This window comes from Accipiter gentilis, chromosome 18 (assembly GCF_929443795.1).
Source record: "Accipiter gentilis chromosome 18, bAccGen1.1, whole genome shotgun sequence".
Lineage (NCBI taxonomy): Eukaryota > Metazoa > Chordata > Aves > Accipitriformes > Accipitridae > Astur > Astur gentilis.
The window spans coordinates 23,948,312-23,968,617 of NC_064897.1; the positions used below are offsets into that span (position 1 = coordinate 23,948,312).

At 43.8% G+C, this 20,306-nt stretch overlaps 1 long non-coding RNA gene across 1 annotated transcript in view; it reads left to right on the forward strand.

Moving 5' to 3' along the window:
• The first annotated feature begins 9,413 nt into the window (after window positions 1–9,413).
• LOC126047662 (uncharacterized) overlaps window positions 9,414–20,306 on the forward strand; it is a 56,281-nt gene continuing 45,388 nt past the window's right edge. Inside the window, exon 1 of the long non-coding RNA XR_007508664.1 lies at window positions 9,414–10,534. This is a non-coding gene — a long non-coding RNA (uncharacterized LOC126047662). The remainder of the gene's footprint in view (window positions 10,535–20,306) is intronic.

Sequence of the window (20,306 nt, forward strand, 5' to 3'; positions counted from 1 at the left end):
TTTATTGACTCCAAATATGTTAAAGTAGTAGTAGTAATGACAAATAGTAAAGGTTATTATCTGGTGTATTAAGTTCAAATAAACGAGAAGAATATTAGAAAACCCTACAGATCACAGGATCTTAGAAGATAGTTGAGAGTGCCCTTGCAAGATCTCCTTACTCATCTCTCCACCTGTGATATGATCAAGTTCTGCTCAAAAACCTGCAGGACAGATACTCCCCACTCTTTCTGGCAGGCAGTTCCATTGCTTCACTACCCTTCCATGAGAGCACCTTTCCCAAGAGCCTGATCCAAATGGAGAATGGTCTTATCCTTCCCGACATACCCTAGCCTTTCACATAGCTGAAGACTGTTGACATGTAGTATTCCATTCTGACATTACCTTCCCACAGTTCTCATTTCTTTATATGACTTGTATTTAGATTGCTACTTTCATTGCTTTCCTATGGACTCTGAAATTTGTCTGCATCTTCCTTTAAGTGTAGTGCCTAAAGATGGACACAGTGCCCCACCTCGGGCTTCCCAATAGCTGAGCAGAGTAGAAGGATTCCTTCCTGCACCTTGAATCAAAATCTTGTGTTTAGGTTTTTTGCTGTTCCTTGTAAATTATTTCTTTCATTATTTTGACAACTGAACAAAACAAAAGCTGCATCCATTTGTTTCCTCCTGAAGGAATAGGAAATTTCTAATGAACTGTTCAAAGTTCACATGCAAGTAAGTTTAATAGCCATACTCTGGTCCCAGAAAAGTCTTTGGAAAACTAACTGTTGTCTATAATGTGATCAAGATTTGGCCCTGAGTAGATGTTAGTGCTTGATATAATAAATGAGTTCTGAAGTCTGTAATTTATTGAGGTATACGGCAGTTTGCAGGTTCATGGCTAACCTTTTGTCTTATTCCCCAAGAAGAAATTGAAGTGGGATGTGATTCTGTAGCTCACAATAGCATGCAAGTCTTGGAAGATATGCCTTCCTTCTAGGAAAATTAGAATAGGTCTGTTTGAGAGTCAGTCTTTTCGGCTATGCAAGAAAAACCCAGCCTTGGATGTATAGGCTGTCCCTTGCAAAGAAGCTTAAATTTCCCTAACTGTGTAGCCCTTTACTTTGATCATGTTCCATGTGTACAAGACAATCCAACCAATCTGTCATTTGTGACTTAAACTTTGAGTGTTATAAATAAATGCTGTGCAACTGCTGGCTAAAGGACAAATCAGAACATTAAGACGATTAAGAGAAGGCAGAGCATCAGTCCAACTACAATAAAGCTAATATCATTCAGTCCTCTGTAATTTAAAACAGCTGTCAGCTAGTCCTGGCTTGTGATATAACAGGCCAAATTCTTGGACACTGAGTTATTCTTAGAAATATGCATACAGGCATTGGCAAGTCATGCTGCAAATTGCCTGTTGCCAGTACCCTGTCAGTTGTGTGTGCCAACAGATATAAAAGCTATTGTTCTAGCTCATGAAAAATAACTTCAAGTTTTTAATTTCAAATTACTCAAAGATTGTGGGGATATGGGAGCCAATGCATTTTAAACTAAACCTCACACAAATGAGAGATAATTCAGTAAATGTTGTTCAATTCACCCCAAAGTTAAATGAGGTTCTGCTCACTCACTGTAATGGGCAGTGTGTGACCCAGCCTGGCGACCTCAAGCGAGGGATGGCAAAAAAGGGAGAAAAGGATAAAGCTGCATGCCCCCAGAATGAAAAAAATATTGGTGCAAAATAAGTAGGCATCATACTTTCCATGAAAGCTATAATACATATTATTTTAAGTCTTGTCTGTTGAAATGTACACCCTCACCTATTTCATCTACCCTCTCTTTCAAAGATCCATGCAGCTACCGGCATTTCCTGTGTAATATCACTTAGGAAAGTGAAAACATAAGTGGAATTTTCAATAAAAATGTTGTTTGATATGAAGCTGAGTTATTTCCACATAGCCCATGCTTTCAGCTTCAAGAGCAGAACCATTGCTCTATAGAAAATTTGTATTAGGGTTGGAATTTATTGAATCTACTTTTCCTTTCCTTTGTTCATGGAAATGCATGATTCCCAGCTTTATCCTTTCTCCTCACTTTGTCCTTCTCTCCCGCTCCTTAACTGGATGCCCATACTTTCACAGTTTGGTGAATAGTGTAGGCAGTTTGGGAAAGAAGGATGGCAGGAACATATATCATTTTAATGTTCACAGGACATGTTGATGAAGTAATGCTGTATTCAGGAACACTGTAGCTTTTATTGAATTTTATGTGTAAGGTGGAATGGAAAACTGTGGTGGTTGTTAAAAAAAATATTTGTTATTGCATTTTGTGAGTTCAGACCGCTTGCTTATGTTATGTATGTTCCCAAACTGCTGAACCTCATCCCTTCAATAAATGGAAGAGCCTAACTGGATTTTTCGGTGTGGAGTAGAGGGAGTGAAGTTCAGTCCTCTCAAGGATGTGCATGTACGGACTCCCGGGAAAATCTGAGGTCAGAAACTGTGGGGCTGTGGAAGCTTAGGCACCTCCCTGGTAGACAGTGACTGATCTGTAATTTTAGGGATGCAGTTTACATGCCCAAGTCCCCCTTCGTTGCTAGGTCTAAATCCCAATTGAGTTGTAATAGAATTTTGATGCCAAAGTAAATAAGTGGATTAAAAATTGTCCTCAGTGTATCCAGAAGTTTTTTTTCACACGGATTTCTAATTATTTCATGCTCTGATGGCTTTGGTGGTTTCTTTTCTCAGGGTTGATGAAAACCTTATCTTTTGTTTGAATCTGTTTCAATCTAGGTTTCAGTTTGAGCACTGAGCTTGAACAAAACAAAACTCACTTGTTTAGTATCATCCAGTCTTGTCTTCTGATACAAATATTTTGAACAGCAGTGGTTCTGCAAAAGTCATAAGTGAGATTGTAAGTTGTAGTACTGTCTGGCTTAGAAACAGAAACATCTTGTGGATAACTCAGAAGTCGGGTGCAAATCAATCAGTTGCTCCTGTTGTGTTCATTTATAGGGCTCCATCAAAGGCCTTTGGTTCCTTATGAATTGCAGTACAACATACCAAGGGTCAAAAAGGAGTTTATTTTTCAAATGGCAAGAATTATTCTGGACCTATAGCTCATGACTGAGTGAGATCTCTTTGGAGGTGGAACAAATGTTAGCAATAGTTGAGTTACTTCTATTTTATAATAGGACTGATAATTAGAAAACGGCCATTTGCACTGCTGCACTAAGGAGTCTTACTGCTTCGTAAGTGTCTGAAGTAAGTCTCACAGCATGAGGTATTGCCCCTATTTTGCAGATGGAAGAAGCTGGGGGTAGAGAAGTGAAGTGCTCCCACAGGAAGCCTTTGGCAGAGCCAAATAACAAGAGTCCTGATTCATGGTCTGTGCTATGGTCGCTTGATTACATTTTCCTTTTCTTCTTCCCTTGCTTGTTGGTGAATCATGATAGTGGGTGACCCCAATTTATACTGCAGATGGTAACATTTAAATCTCATGAAAGTCTTCATCTAGTGAACCTTTTTTTTTTCCAATCTTATAATATCTTCTTCCAGAGATTTAACTGAAAAAGGAACCTCTGTATAGAGTATCGGGAATCTGATCTACTAGTTTTACATTCTGAGCTTGACTAAAAGAATAAGCTGGTTTTAGAAGTTTTTTCACTTTTTTTTTTTTTTTTTGGCCATGATTCTTCTTCCTGCCTTTGCTTTCTTTTTCCACCTTTCATAAGGAAACCAGAATTATGGTTATGTTGTGCTCTGTCCAGGTAATGTTTTAACAGTGAATTGCCCAATTCCTCTCAAAATCGTTATTATTCAGTTAACGATCGCCTTTAAGTATTTGTCTTTTTTTTTTCTCAGCTCCTACTGTGGTAACAGTGAGATGAACTCTATTTTAACTTCCAGTGTTGTGGATTCAGCACTATTGTACTGATGACAATTCCTCGGATTTATCATTACTAGGTGAGAAAAGAATTTTCCTCAATAGATTTCTTATAACCTGTGAGAACCACGATAGTATCAGAGTTGATTCAAGTTGGATCTAAAATACGAAGCAACGCTCACTGCCAAGTTGGAAGTGCATGGGCACGAACTCACACTGTGGATGCTTTCTATGCACTGCGAACACTGCAGGCTACCTCATCTTCCCACTGTGAAAATCCTGTGGTTTTCTTTGATAGAAAAGGGTGCTGTCTGTGTACCTTATAAAACCTGCGAACTTGTTGCAAAGAGAAAACAAATGGACAAAAAGTGTAGAACATTTCTTAATAACTTAGCTGAAGAGAATTTTTCCTCCAAGAAATGTTTTTCTCATGGAAACCTGTAAGCCCGATTGCAACACAACCACAGTGCGGAGCGAGTCTTTAGGAACGATAATTACCAGCACCATTCAAACAAGGTGTTATTTTGTCCTTACAGGTCTTTTGGGGACTTGATAAGGAAAAACTCTCATTTGCTGGGTGTCTGAAAAGCAAAATGAGCAGACTGAGTGGCTGAACCAGAGCTGTGGGGCAAAGGAGTGTGGAAAAGGGGAGAGGCCACTCTGAAATTACTGCTAAGCAGGGAATGCCCTGAAAAAAAGTGACCATCCATTTACTTTCGCATTTTCGTTGTTGAATTTATAACCTTATGAAGAGCAGAGGGGACATTTACCCTTACTGTGCCAAAACTCTGCTTCTGAATGCAGAAGACGGGAAATACTCTGCGGAAAAAGATTTTTTGCAAGGAGTCTTGCGAGCTGGGGGCACAGTTTGTGCGGAGGAGCACGTCTGTGCACGTGTCCAGCGGGCGATGGAAGGGGAGCGGAATCATCTCACCTCCGTGCCCTTGCAGCTGAGTGTTTTAATTGCGACAGGCGTGACTCAGATTAGACACCGGACAAAACTCTCCAAAGGCCAGGAGACCACGACAGGGGAATATGTCGCCCGGGGGTGTTGTGGAATAGTGTCTGGAGGATTTTTGAGCTGTTAGACAAGCGTCAGTCAGGAGTGACAGTAAGCGTAGCAGATTCTGCCCTGGGGCCGAGGGATGGACTAGCTGACCTCTCAAGGTCCTTTCCAGCCCACGTGGCTGTGACTGAGGGAAAGGTCCAATTACTTATGACGGGAGAGACGAGCGAGTTGACAGCAGAGGAAATGCATGATGAATGGCACCTTATCTAGTTCCCTTACTGTTTTCTCTGCCTGCAGACTTTTCGGTATGGTGTGATGATACATCTGATTGTAGTGCTTTATTCAGCCACTCTATTTCTCTTTGTTTTATATAAGTAAAGAGAAAAAGTTACCTTCTTTTTTTTGTTTTTGTTGTATTTTTTTGGTAATGTTTCACTTTCTATGCTAAACATTTTCTGCTATAGCTAATGTATTATCTTGAAACTCTGTTCCTTGAGTCTGTTAGTTGGGAGCCTACAGAGATGTATAAATTTGTAGCAGCTGATCAGCAACTCTGAAAACTTTAACAGCTTTACAAATCCAAATAATAACCAGCAAAATTAATTTAAAAACATTCAGTTTATTTCTCTGATTTTATTAGTAAATGAGAAAAAGGCATCAAAAAACCAGGCTTTGCTCTACAACTATCCTTAAAACATCTCTGAAATGTAGTGTGCTTGAGAAAGAGAAATCTCTTCTTAAAAGAAATATTTTTCCAGCATTTGCAAGATGTCATAAACTGTTTTATGCAGAGAGAAAAATGGAACATCTGTGCCATTCATATTTATTTTCCCAACATAACTTACCAGAAAATAAAAGAGAAGGGGGAGGGTTTATTTTGCAATTTCTCTGCAGCTGTTTGTGTGACTGTCCAGGGCTGCCAAAAAAAGAAACTAAGAGAAACAATCAAATAACTTGTACGATTTAAACAAAATGGAGAAAAATAATTTAGAAAGAAGCCAGCATTTGTTTTCTAACTTCTTGTGTGATTTCTCGGAGCGACTGCACATGCCAGCTTTACCGTCTGTAGCGCTTTCTGACGCCTCGTGGAGAGCAATTCTGAGGAAGGTCTCCAAAGAGCTTGCTAGGTGACCTTGGACCTGCAGATTCATTTCTAATGTTCCCACATAAAAGGGTATTGTCAGCTTAGTCCTCCACATGCTCCCGTAGCCCTCACACCTGTGATAACTCTATTATAAGGTTGTGGCAAGGCAGTGCCCTCCTTGAAGATTGCTCATCCCTTTTGATGTTAACTGAAAGGAATCACTGAATTATTCAGCAATGAGATCATCAAGGCAGAACTCCTGTTGTGCTTGGCAATTATATGTGCTGTCCCTGGGAAAGTCCTGCTTGCACAATGGCCTAATTCCAGCCTGATGGCTCTTAACGTCCACTTTCAAGCTGTCTCGCTGAGACCTCAAAGGAGTAAAGGTCTTACTATTAGCTCTATGGCAAAGTGTGGCCTCCAGTCTGGAGCTGGACTGCGGACCTTCGTATGGAAGAAGAGGCTCTGACTTCTCCTCGCTGGGCATGGGCAGGTGAGAAGCTGGCTTCTGTGAATCCCACCTTAGTTATCACTGGCTGGTGTGATATCCCACCTTAGCCTTATCTCTCTGGAAAGAAAGTGGTCTCCAGTGCCAGCTCTGCCTGGTGGTTAGACGGTGGTGCTCTCAAATGCGGTGGGACCGTGACCACACACTGAATGGCTTTAGTTGACAAAGAACAGAGGTTGGAGCTGTACGACAAACTGGGCCTGAGTGGGCACATCTCTAACACATCTGTAACTTTACACCTATTTTCTTTCCAGGTAAGGGCAACAGCAGCATTTGCATCAGGTAGAGAGTGGCTGTTAGCTCTGCTTCTAAACCTTACCTAATTAATCTTGCCAACACTTCAGGAGCTGATTTTACATTCAATAGCACGATGACATTCTTGAAGTCTAAAATAAGTAGCTTGTGTAGAATGAATCGTAATTAGCTCTCGTATAAAAAGCAAAGACTAAATGAACATGCCTTGAGAAAGAAAAGAGCAACTCCTCAAAGGCACACCAAGAACGACAAGGAGAGGTGCACAGTGTAGAGTCCATTTTTAAAAAACAAAGGTGGCAAGAAGTGACAGCAAAAGAAACTTGCTTAGCACAAGCTAGTATAAGTTTTCAGGAACAGAGAAAGAATGAGGTGACAAGACTGGAAACTGAGAAGCCAAAGTGGGAGTGAGAAACTGGTTCTGCTGTGACTGAAGAAAAGAACTGAGGTGACATCAGTGATTAAAAAAATGTAATGGGCAGGAGGGGAGAAAGTGAGGTAACAGGAGTTATTTTAAATTACTCAGAAATGGCAGGAATTAGTGGAAATGTGGAGACCAGATGCAGCTGTACTGCAAAGTAACTCTCATAAAAATGACTTCTTGGTGCGTTAAGGCACCATTCAGTACTCTAGCTGGCAAGGACATCATGGATTCAGGCCTCTCCCCCAGGTAGGTCTCTGCCTGAACTGGCCTAGTTAGCTGTATTTTATGAGAAAATACTATGTTTCTAAGGCTGACATCCTGAGGGTGAGACTTTATATACCGAGCTTCACACAGCCCTTCTCCAGGGGCATGAGGGAGGCTTAAATTGGAAAGTAAAATTAAGACTTAGGATTCTGTTTTGTTGACTCCAGTGAAGAATTTCTTTTAAAAATGGGGTCTGTAAAAAATTTCTAGGGCCTTGTTTGTTTTTAGGTATAATGGTAGTTCAGGGACAGGCAGTGGGGTACACGAGCCAGCAGGCAGGGAGCATATCCATGAAGTACCATTGCTGCCTGCATCAGCTGCTCCCAGTGTGGGGATGCCCAGAAAAGAGGCAGAAGCATCCACAGGCTTTCCGATATCTGGAGGCAGAAAAGGGCTGGGGAGGAGAGGAGATGTACCTGTTTTCTGTCCCCGTGGCACTCTGTAAGAGAGTTGGAGCACACCGGGAGAAGTGGCATTTGCACTGCCAGGCGTAAGTTTGGTACCATGATTCTTCCTCTCCGAGCGAAGAGCAAAAGCAGGTGGCAAGCTGCTCTGGCTCCAAGCCACTGCTCGCCGCTTGGTCTCTCCTCGGACATTGCAGTGCTGAGCGCTTCGGGCAAAGCCGTGCCAGCTTGGTTGCTCTATGTTCTCCTGAGCTCTTCAAATGGGTTAAGAATCACATCAGATGATGTCCTCTACGGATCTGCTGGTGCTTTGCGTTTATGCACCGTAACCTGCATGTTTGAACAAAAAGTCTTAAAGAAAACAGGCAGTTTTCTTTTACAAAAGCTCAAATAATAGGTCCCAGAAGTTTATGAGTGATTAAGAAACTTTGTGCTGTATTGTAAGGACACGAATAGCATGCAGCATTTTACGGTACAAGGCAAACCCAAGGTCCCAGCCTTGTAGCTGGGGTTACAATACCCTTGTGACCCTGTGGGCTCATGAAGAGGTCCGCTGGCTCCAGCCTGGGCTCTGCCTGCCCCTTGGGCACTCCACGACCAGGGGTCAAATACACCCAGCCCTAAGCGTGGCCTCTGCCTGGCTTGGGATCATCCCTGAGCATACAGATCTGAGTTTTGACCCGCTTCATCTGGCTGCAGTCAAACTGCAGGCACAGCAGCTGCATTTCTCGTACCAGGGCAAAATTTGGCTTCATTTCTCTGCCCTAAGACGACTGACAGGAGTGCCAAGCTGAAGCTGATGTAAATGAAGGTGAACCCACAAGCTGTGTTGACTGAAGCCCTGGGACTGATAGCATAGGAAGCATCTGATGGGAGTGGGAAGATCAGAGATGGGAAGAATAAATAGTTCTTATCACACAAAGGCTGGGGTCTGCAAACCACACCCGTCTGTCAAAGCAATCTCAGCAGTTTAGTCAATCTTGTGCAGAAAAGGATAATTTGCATCTCTGTTTTCTGAACCCAAATCCCACTGGGGCTGGTCAGCAGCAGAGTCCTGAGGGGGCCCAAGCTGTGGGCAGCGGAGCTGGAGGGGCTCGGTGCCTGCACAAGGCTGGCAGCACCAAGGCCTTACGTGTCTTAAAATTCCACTTAATTTCTCTGAGGGCATCTTGAAAAGAAACCCAGCAAGAGGTTTTAATGCTGTTGTCATCCAGCCTGTGAGCTGTTTAGTTTTCAGCAATGATTGCGGTGAGGAAGGGGGAGATTAGGTCCTGGCAGCCCTGCCTTCACTCTGACACAAAAATGTTGTTATCAGTGCTTTTAAGCAGGCTAATTGATCACTTGTTAACAGTGGCCCTGACCGTCAAGGTCTGGGAGGGGCAAACTTGTTAAAATGATGGCTGCTGTTTGATTTTTTAAATTTTGGATAGATAAAGCCAATTTGCTCGTGACACGGGGCTTAACATTGTATTGTTTTGAGAAGAACTGCAGGGTTATTGGTGACCTCCAGGGGTTGGACCATAGTGGTTTTTCCATGTCATCTGACAGGGACAGACCTCATTTACACATAGTCCAGGCAGCTTCTACCAGGATGTTAAATTGATGATAGGGAGGCAAGAGTTCTGTCTGCAAAAGGCATGCTGTCATTTCCTCTGGCTTGCAGCATTTCCTTTGCCATCTCCTCCACAATTTTGTTTAGCTTGCAACAACAGAAATGGCCTAGCGTGGAGTGTGTTCCGCACGCATGCAAAAAAAGGTAACGGGATCTGCAGAGAATTTTTTTAAAGTTGGGTTTGCACTCTTGTGCTGTCTCTTTGTGAAATGTAAGGAAGATTGACAGTTGAGGGATTGCAATAAACTGTGGTGTTTTCTTTTGCTCCTCTCCCCTCGCCACTTCTAATTATCTGAATTGTCAAGTCTGGGATCCCTCAGCCTGACAGAAGTGATGCTCGGAGGGGAGAGGCTTAACAACTTGCTTACATTCAGCTCTTCAGACATAATCAAAGGTTGGGTTTGCTGTATCTTTTACATGTGATTGTTTGACGCAAAACAGTGGTCATTTAAGTTGAAAGAAGTGGCTTGAAAACAAATAGAAAATAAGAGCTGTAAACTGACCTAAATTCCTCCTCTTGACTCCTGGGTCACCCTACCAGCCTCCAGGTGCCATGGGCTGTTTACACTGGACTTAAAAAAATGAAGGCAAGAGCTTGCAGGTCCCTACCTTTGCATCTCCACCAGTGTTTGACCCAGTCTGTAACCTCTGTTCCCTGGGACAGAGAAAGGAGAGTGCTTAACAACACTAGCAGCCAGCCTACGCTGTTGTGCCTGTGTGAGGAAGTGTCTGAAAACCACTAAAAGTTTGACAGGATTATACTTAGATGAATTTTCTGATAGAAGAGGCCAAGGAGCCCTTCCCCTGCAGTAGCTACTGTCAGCTGGATATAGAGTTTTATTTTTATGCTTGAAGAGGGAAGGTGAGAGGCATGGGACAGGGACAAATACGCAAATGTCTGTCCTGTGGTTTCAGGCGCTGGTAAGAAGTACATAATTTGGGGTCAGTGGCCCTCCTTCCCAGCTGCTGCTGGCTACACAGGTGTGATGCAACAGAAATGGCTCCCCCCTCTCAAAGCCCCATGGAGTATAAATGAAGGAGGAAAGTAATTCACACAATTAGAGACAGGATAAAGGACTCACCTGTGGAGCAGGAAGGGAAGGTAAGGGCAAATCAGTTGCTATAGAAGCGAGGGGGGAGAAGGGAGGGTGTGACTGGTGTTGGGGACTGGGATGTGCTCTGGGATATGGGGAGGACGAGGGTGGAGGTGAGATGGAGATGGGAGGCAAGATGGAGAAGGAGCAGAGTAAAGAAGAAACCAGGCTTAGGTGGACCAGAAGGAGAAAAATCAGCATTTGTGGGCCTTGTTCTCTACTGTAAGCTTGTCCACCAGAGGAGAAGAGCCTCTGCAGCTCCCTGCTTGCTTGGTGGCGAAGGGCAGGGTAATGAGTCTGACTGCTCCTCTGTTGATGACTCACTTAAAGGTCAGAGTGATTCCACCTCAAAATGTAATAGGGCTGAGAGGTTATCTGGACCATCCTTCTCTTGCTCTGGCTGGAATTCATTGGTATGCCTGCTTTTTCAGATAGCAGTTTTAAAAGCTCTGTCAAATGCACACCAAAAATGCATTAGAAAAATTGCTGTGTTTGCCAAGCTGTGCTCTTGCAAATTAGGAAATACCAATATTACCAATCTGTAGCCTGAGTGCAGATCTTGGGGATGCATTCTGATGCCAGTCTGCACCTATAAGATCACAGAGGTGTTGAGGGTTTTTTTTGTATTGTTAAAAAATTCTTGATTGCCAGAAACACAAGCCGTGTCCCAAAATACAAACGCTTTAATGCTAGTTCCATTTACATGGTGCAGAAGGGCACACAAACAGTATTAATCAACAGAATAAATAAGTGCGCTTCTATCTGCCAGGCTGACCATGTGTATCATGTCTCTCACATTGGTACATAAACAGTCCTGTGTGCACACATGGGCTCCTTTTTCAATAGGGGATTTCCCACCAGAGCTCCGCAAGAATGTGTGTCCTCATAATGCTCTTTCTGGACAAGGACTGGCAAGAACAGTTGCTAGCAAGCTTGGACAGTTTTGTCAAGGGCAGATATTTATGACTCTGCTTAAAAAGAAAAACGTTAGAGCACTGTGTGGAAAAAAAAAGTTGCAATTATCTGTCAAACTTGTGCACACACTATAGACTACAGCAACAAACTAAGAACCAGATTATATTCCCACGCCATGTCCCATCTTGATCTGTTCTATGTGACTGGTCCGAATAAAAACTGTGTGGCTCTGTCAGATATAATAACAGCCTTTGCCTTCCAAACTTGCTGGGTAATCATTATTGCAGCAGCGAGATTGAACTTCTTACAAGCCCGCAGCAGCTTTGCAGTATCCCCTCTTTCCTGCCTCTCTGAAAGGGTAACTCCGGATTGCCGAACTGTGGAGACAGCAGGGAGGGAAGTGCTGTTGCCCTTCTGAGATCTTGAAATGGCCTGCCGTGGGCTAAAGTGCAATTTTAGGGCCCATCACCCCAGGAGAGGTGAGCTTTAGCCAGTGATAATCCACTCAAAAGTAAAGGCTGACTTATGAGCAAATCTGTCCCTAAGTGTCAAATATCTGGGACATGTGAAATGTCAGGCCTTAAAAAACCCAACCAAATCAAGAGTGTTTAATAAGATAAGCATGCTGGTAAAGATAGAGATATGATGAAACCTTTCATTGAAACTGCAAGGTATTTCAAGATGTAATAACTGTGTCTCCTTGCTGCAGAAGACTGGTTGCAAATTATCTTTTTAGTTCATCATCTTAAACATGAATATTAAATGGACCAAAGATAGAGGCAGCCAGCTCTAGTCACCAGGAGACATCCCATTCATTAACGTGCCATTAAGAAATGCAGATGGTAACTACAATACTTGCTTTGGTGAATATATGTTCATTATAGCCCATTAAGTGATTTCTGTGTCTGACTGGGCTTCACGACAAGTGCTGGATATTTGAACTCTTTCGAGAAGCTCATAAATCAGTGAGTGCTGTATTGTGTTTGCCCTGATTCATCTCTTACCACGCTCCCCCCAGGGTCATCATTATGCTTTCGGAAAGACAGGTTCTTCCTTCCAAAATCATGTACTTAACCTTTTGTTCAGCGTGTCCAAACGCTTCAGCCTCATGGCGCTTTTCCATTTTGGGAAGGGTTATTTATAACTCACAAAACAGGGCAAATCTTTCTCCGTCTTAAAGCTAATGTTTGTATTTATTTGTTTTCTTTAAGGAAACACACTTACAGTCAGCTGAATGATGGATGAACAGCAAAACACCTTCTCTACATGTGCATATAACCCAAGCTCAGACCTGCTAGTGCAGCTTCACTCCAGGCAGACAGTTCAGTCTAACTATACATATGGTTAAAACAGTCCAGACATCAGAGTGAGCAGCAGTAGCTGGAAAACTGAAAGATCTGCATGTGCTAAAGGTGAGGGTTGGGGTTCAACTGAGGACACCCCATTCTGCGTCCTGGCACAAACTTCTTATGGGACAATAAGCAAGTCACTTCACCTCAGCACAACCCTTTTCCATCCACCTCCCTCTTGCTTGAGCTTTCCTGAGCTCCATCTCCTGCTTAGTACAAGTGGCCCCTGTACCTCTTGAGTGACTAAAGCTGCCACCCTTCATCCTTCTGATAACAGACGATGAGTTTGTAGATAACGAGGATGCGGCTGGAGGCAGAGGGAGGTGCTGATGTCGCAACCTCCTTCTAGCTCCCTGTTTGACTACTGCAGCCACTCTAGGAGTTGTCTCAGTACGGTAGAGGAAGGAACACATTCTATTTTTCTTTTGTAGGTCCTTCATTTTACGGAGATGAAATTATGCTTCCTACCTACCTGAGGGCACACAAGGAGGATATTTGCAGGTCACTTCACACAGGCTTCCTTCACACTAACCTCTAATCATGGACTTCCTTGCAGAGAGCAGTTTTTCTGTTGCACTGAGGACAATTATGCAGCCAGTGGGGCTCCCTGGAGGGGAGGGTGAAAAGCTCTGCTGTCCTTGCTACAGTCTTCTCCTCAGGGATAACCTTAATAGGGATGTTGCAGTGATTGAAACATGAGAGGATAGCTGTGAGACACTGATACAAGCAGACAACACTTCTGAAGGGGTGACAGGGAGACAAAAGGTTAGTCAATGGAGCAGAGATTTAGGAGAATTCACATTAAGGTTAGGAAGATGTTACAATTAAAAATGAGGAACAGTGTAGTGACGCAGCTGGCAGGTGAAACTAGTCCTGGTACAGTAATGAGGACAGGTCTATCAGAAGATCTGTCATGGTTCAGAGTATGGAACTCTGCTGTAAGAGTGAGGATGTAATGTGATGTTTTGAGCAAGAATGGAGATAGAAGAAATCATTTGTGTGAAGAGATCTCTTCTCATGCAAAAAGTCCCTTTTGAGTCTAAGAAACTTTGCTGGACAAAGCCATTGGCTCACTAGTGAAAACTTGGTGAAAGGGTTGAAAAACACTAATGGATCAAGGGAGATTTATATGGGGTCAAGAACCGTGTCCACAAAGAAGAAAGGAGGCAGGAAGTATTTGAAACTAATTCCAGCAGAACATCTCATATGTACCCAGAGGTTAACAGTATGCTTCATCCTTATGGGAGATTCAGGTCGATCTTTCATGACTGAAGGGTCCAATTGTGATCCACTCTCTGGTGTTTCTCAAGACATCTTTAACTCTCAATTTATGCAATTTATGGCAATGGAAGTGAGCCTTGCAATGGGAGTGTTGAACAATTCTAACACTCTCTCAGACACTGCCTCGTCCTCAGCTGCTGCAGCTCGGCTGGCCAAGGGGCTAATCTAGAGGTGGGCAAGCTGGAGAAGTAGCCTGTGGGGTTTCATAAGTTCTACAGTGGAGATCAGATGACAGGTTTTTGGTACATTGTTTAAACCTTCCATTTGACTGAAAGGTCTTTGTTGTCAGAACAGCTAAATGGAGAAATAGGGAGTGAGAACAGTAAGTTTTGGTTGCCTCTGGTGAAGTGACTGACATGTGAAGAGCATTAATGAGGGCTTTTGGAGGGACTGCCTGCCTTGTTTCAGCTTCAAATGAGGTTATGACTACAACTGCTCAGGTGAAAAACAATTAGGCAGCAGAGCAAAATTTTCCCTGGCTTATGAGAACTCAGCAGAGATAATTCTGCCTTCTCAATTTTTGATGCCTTAGGCAGACTTGCACTGCTCTCATCCATCTGGGCATTGCTGTATGCCTTCTCCAGCAGAACAGCTTACACACAGCAGCCTGACCTCTAATTCTGCGAGGTTCTCAGAGGCCCACTGAGAGAGAAGAGGAATCGTGACTACTTGTGCTCACACCTGCCAGTGCACAGTCGGGCTTACAAAGCTGCAAAAACAAGTGTCCTCCCCCCTCCTGGGACAGTGCCTGAACTCAGTGACATTTCTGTAGGGCAACTAATTTGACAGAGCCCAGCTGAATTACTGCAGACTTCTCGAGACTGTCACTGAGATCAGCATCTCCCTCTCGACTGATAATCTGTTGTGCTTTGCCTTATTTGTCATCTTAAGTTATCCCTGTGCACAACCGACGAGACCGCTAAAAGAGCCTGTTTTGCAAACTGATAGTGTATCTCAGAGGAAGTATTTGCAAAATGTTGGTATCCCAGTAGAGGTCCTGGGATAAACAGTTCCAGTAAAACAAATATATTCCCTCCTTGACATCAAGCAACGGTTATATGGCAGGCCTGGGTTTTGCCCATTAGCTTCCTTAAATGCCATGCAAGATTTCAGGTTGAATTCTATGAATTCCATTGAATATTGAATTCATTTTGTTCTCGTGGTGCTCCAGCCAGTAAGTTGTAATTCGAGGGTCTTGCAGAGGCGGAAAGGAAAAGTCTGCCACTAACACAAAGCAGAGTGGCCCCGTGCATTTCCTAGGTAAGACTGAAGGGGCCAGTCTATGGCTCGTTCAAAGCTGGCAGAGCTAACTCGTCTTACTCACAGGGAAGAAACGGTACTAAATCGAGGATCTGTGTGTAAAAAAACCACCCCACCTCATTTAGCTGTCAAAAGCTTTTACAGTCATCCTTGAGTGTGAACCACAAGAGCCGGTTCGTGTCTATCAGTTGGTTAGTCAAAGGAAACGGGGTGCATTTTAGAGATTCCATTGTCCCTTCATTCCTGCGTTTATTTGTCTTCCTCCACAGAGCCCTGAAAGTGATGGATAGTTTGTTGACTTCTGAACCTGAAGATAACTTTCTGAGTTGTGTCTCATGTTGGAGGAAAAACACGTGAAGGGGAGCAGAAAAGATTTCAAAGATTCTGTGCAGCAGAGGATGGCAGCAAGCCATTAATTATTTGCAAAGGAATAATAACAGATAGATAGGCTTTTTCTTTTTTTTATTTTTTTGCAAGTTGAGCTATTGATGTGAAATGAATAGCTGCTGCAGAACGATTGCAACCCACGTAACCAACTAGGATTTTACAGTCTTTGTACAAAGATATTTAAAAAGATTAACATAGCTTTGGTAGAATACATTAGTATGCCGGGATAACAAAGCTCTCTGGAAACCTTCGGAAACTTCTTCCCAACCCCCCCATCAAATTACCTCCAAATTCTTATTTATTATTACTTAGAGAGCACGTTAAGTGCACACTGTGCATTGTAACAAAGCCATGGCCCCTGCCCTGAAGATTTTACAAGTCTGAGGTCTTGATCTAATACCTATTTAAATCTGTGGGAGTCTTTGCCTTGACTTCAGTGTGGTTTGGATCAGATCCTCATACAGCGTTTCATGAGACTTAGCAACAGTTCTTGTTACACTCTCGTACACCCTTCTAGCTCACGGCAAATTCATGGCTGAGCATTTCCCTGCAACAGTCCCTCTAAAATGCAGTGGGGACGTTCGCTCCTTGGGCGAGTGAGCCCTCACTAACCCGGGCACACGCGGCCCTGGTGGGTGGGAGAACAGAGGATGGAAGGATGGAGGTAACCATGCTGGTTTGCTACTGGTTTTTTAGCACCAGGAGCAGCAAGCGTGTGTGACACACTAGGCTAAAATTCCTTACGTGTGCTCTCTGCCTGAGCGGGAGCTGTGTGGCCAGCTCAGGAAGAAAAAAAAAGGTGTGGAAATCTCTGAGGATGCGATCCCCTCCACGTTCTGCCCCAGCCATCTTCCAAGCGAAAGCTACGCGTACGCAGTCTTTGCCCCAACTTATTTAACTGCTTTGACTCATTCCAGCTTACCGGAGTGGGGGGAATTTACAACTCCCTTTTCTGCTACCACAGCACCAGCTCTGCAAGTATTTAGCCTGTTGTGGACGCTTGTGTGCGCTTGTTTGGAAAGGCTGCTTGTGTATAGTTTTGCTTCAGTGCAAATGCTTTAGGCCCCAGCGCAGTGAAGTAATTAAGTATATGCTTGACTTTAAGTCCATGAATGATCTCTGAATCTGCATCTTTGTACTCAGAACAAAACCCCTTAAATAAAGGAATAGCTTGAATGCCAGCAGCCCAGCTGTTTTTGAACAACCCTCCAATAACAAACCCGAGAGCATTTGCATTGGTAGAAACAAAAGTTGGATAAGGAGGCTGATTCACTGTCTGGCTTCTGGAGACATTTTATAAATAGCTGCAAGAAAAACACAGGAGGTTTTTTTTATTATTATTATTAGTTGATAAAACATGTTGACAGAGTCCTTTTCAGGATTGTAACTTGGGGGCAGCATGTCTTTTTGGACAGCAGACACATGGCAAACAGTTTATTTGCTGAAGAAAGCCAGATGCTCTATGTCCTTGGCAGGCGATTTGTAAGATTAAGGAAAATCAAGCTAGTGACTAGAGTGTGGTAAATAAGTAAAATAAATAAATAAAACAGTCGCGCTGCCCGCAAGAAACTCTTCTGTCCTTTTTGGCAGGACAGCTGGTTTTCAGCTACTTTTCTCCGCAGTGCGCGGCTGACAAGGAAGATCAGGCCACCTGAGGAGAAGCGTTTCTCGTTTGCCAGCCACGGCCTTTGCCTTCCCAGCACAGCGCTGCTGCACGAATGAGCTCAGATGCCTCCATAGACTCTCGCAGCATGTCCCAGGGAAGATTTATGGGCACGGCGTTGATCGGCTGAGAGGGTGAAAGATGCACGTGAAGGAGAAGACAAGGACCAGGAACATTCATATTAAGCATCCTTCAGCAAGCCGTTGCCCAGCCTGAGTTTGAAGCTGTTATGCGGCAAGCAAGACCACCTCTGGGAAACCTCTGCTGGGTAATAACCCGGGGATCAAGGGCTGGAAAACAGGCAATACAGTCTGTCTCCTACATGTAGGGCTTGATCCACAGCTGGCACAGATCAGCATCATGCCATTGGAAGAAGAGACTTTGTATAGACTGAGACCAGCTGAACACCAGAATTGCCAATAAAATAAAGTAGTTCTGTGAATAAACAGAATATTAGCAGAGGAAAAAACAGAGATGATAAAGTCTGTGTTGTTTATCCTTTACGCAGCTGGTCTTTTCTTAATTTTTCTTCAGCAGATGTTTGGGCCGGCACAGCTTAGAGATCAAGATATTATACTGCTTTCAAGTTGTATCAGGGAGGGCGCAGGACTGCTGTAAAATATTTCCTAGGCCATTAGAGTTTATGAACCAATGAGCTGGAGAGACCACGCAGTAGATTTTGAATGCCTGTCTGAAGCCTCTGAATTGCATATGCTCTTACCCCCATCGTGCCTCTAGCTATAACCCTACCTTTTCTTTGATCAGGCTTCCTCAGGAAAAATACTGACACTACTTCAAATACCATTAGGATAATTCCTCTGCCACCTATCCCTATGGAAAGAGGAATGTGAGGAGAGGATTCCCCCACTTGCTGTTCTCTCTTATACAGGCTCTACAGGTGACAGTACCTGAACACCCTCCAGTAATGCGCTGCCATGGCAATATCTGTTCCTTAGTGTCATTCTCTTTCCTTCGCTAAGAGACTTGTGGGTGCAGTGAAGCTGTCATGGGAAGTGAGAGGACTCAAGGTAAAAGGCAAACTGTCCCTTCTCATGGGGGCTACGCTCATTCTTATGAGGCCTCTTTCCCTCTTGTGCTAGTGCAAGGGAGCAGCAGCAAGCAGAAGTGACTTACCTTAGTGTCATTATGCAAGGGTAAACCAGAAATGGACTTTTAAATTGTTTTTGTTATTTGAATAACATGAAGGCGTCCCTGAAGATTGTAAAAGTTTTTATTTAAACAAAGAATTCCCCTCCCTGCCCAGCCAGCTAAAGCCAGCTGGGACAAAAGAGAGAGAGTGATGTGTGAACGATGTGTTAACATGGTGAGCAGCAGAGTTGCTCCCTGCTGCCTAAACCTCCCTACAGGATAGGAATTGGAAAAAAAAAAAAAAAGAAGGTAAGGGGCAATGCCAATATGATTTGAGCCTCTTTCTCAGAAAGCTCAGACTCCCTCCTCTTCCTCCCCAAATAAGAGATCTGATCTGACATCCCTCCTGTGTGGGGGTGGGCACCTCCCTGGACATCATCTGGTCTGGGAGGGTCAATGCGTGACCTCTCGTGACTGGGGATGACAGCAGATGAGTAAAGGCAACGAACACTATGAATGTGTGGGAGAGAGATGCTGGTGGCTGAAGACCTTGGAAAGGCCTTGTTTTTTTGCAAGGTCTATTTTTAATGACTGTAATATTCTATTAATATTCCAGGGAGATATATTAGGACATTGGTTCTATTTTGAGATTGTTTTTGTCTGAGTATTGGTTTGGACTGCAAACTTGGCAAACTTTGGCACTTTGGCAAACTTGTGCTTTTGTGTATTATGGGAGAGTAGTCCTTGGCTGGACCTAGTGGGATTAGAGTTAGCATTGACTGGACACGCTTTCCCAGTCAGCTCCGACTGGGCACTTGGTGGGATTTTGGTGAGGCTGACACCATTTTGTCTGAGGGTCAAGCGCTTTCAGTTGCTGGAACCTAAGGCTGGGGATTATGTAGCATCAGATAAAAGAATACAAATGGTCAGCTGTTGGGATTTTGAAGTATGTTTAATGCGACACTTTGAAAAAATGTGCATGCTATTTCATAGTTTTCTCTGAATTGCCCAAGTCTAATCTGGTGTGGGCAGTGTTTTCTTTAAACTGTCTCTCTCTAAAACCATCCTGCATAATCATGTACCAGACTATTTATTCCCGGGGACGGCTTGCATCACACATGAAAGAATTTAATAATGACACTTGGATGGAGTCCTGTTATTTATGGAGGAAAAGGTCGTGTGGTGTGCCTGCATCAGCGGTGGGTGGCTGCAGCCTTGGGTGGCGCAACGTCGGATCGCTGTGCCGCCAGCGGATAGGGGAGCGTGCCTGACAGCCGGCCACGCTGCTTTTGTCATTACTGCAGAGCTGGGGCATCGTGCTCCTCGTTTCAGGCTTTGTTATTTATATCTCTCTGTAAATAAAACTGCTGCCTTTTCCTTCTGATAAATAGTGAAGAAAGGAGTGCAAGCTAACATGAATGGGGGAGTGAGTGGGAGTAGCACACTGTTGATATATACTGGTATCCTCGTGTCTTCTGCTGTGCAAGGGAGAAATTGGTGGCTGGTTTTTGTTTTTATTTCTGGAGAGTGACTGGTTTTTGTTTTTATTTCTGGAGAGTGATCATTTTTAATCCCAGTCTTTCTCCCTTTCCATCCAGCTCCCATACTGCTCGCCAAGTTTTGCTTTTCAGACGTTCTGGGAACGCCTTCACGGCAGCAGGAAAACTGCAGGGAAAACTGCAGGGCTGCCAGCCGTGCCGTGCCTGGTGCCCGGCTGCGAGCTCTTCTCCCCCCATCCCGCTCAGCTGGGTGCTCCCTGGCTCCGAAAAGCAAAACACTGTCTTTAATTCTCCCCCTCTCTCTGCATCTCTTTGTACCTAACATTTTCTCATTTAG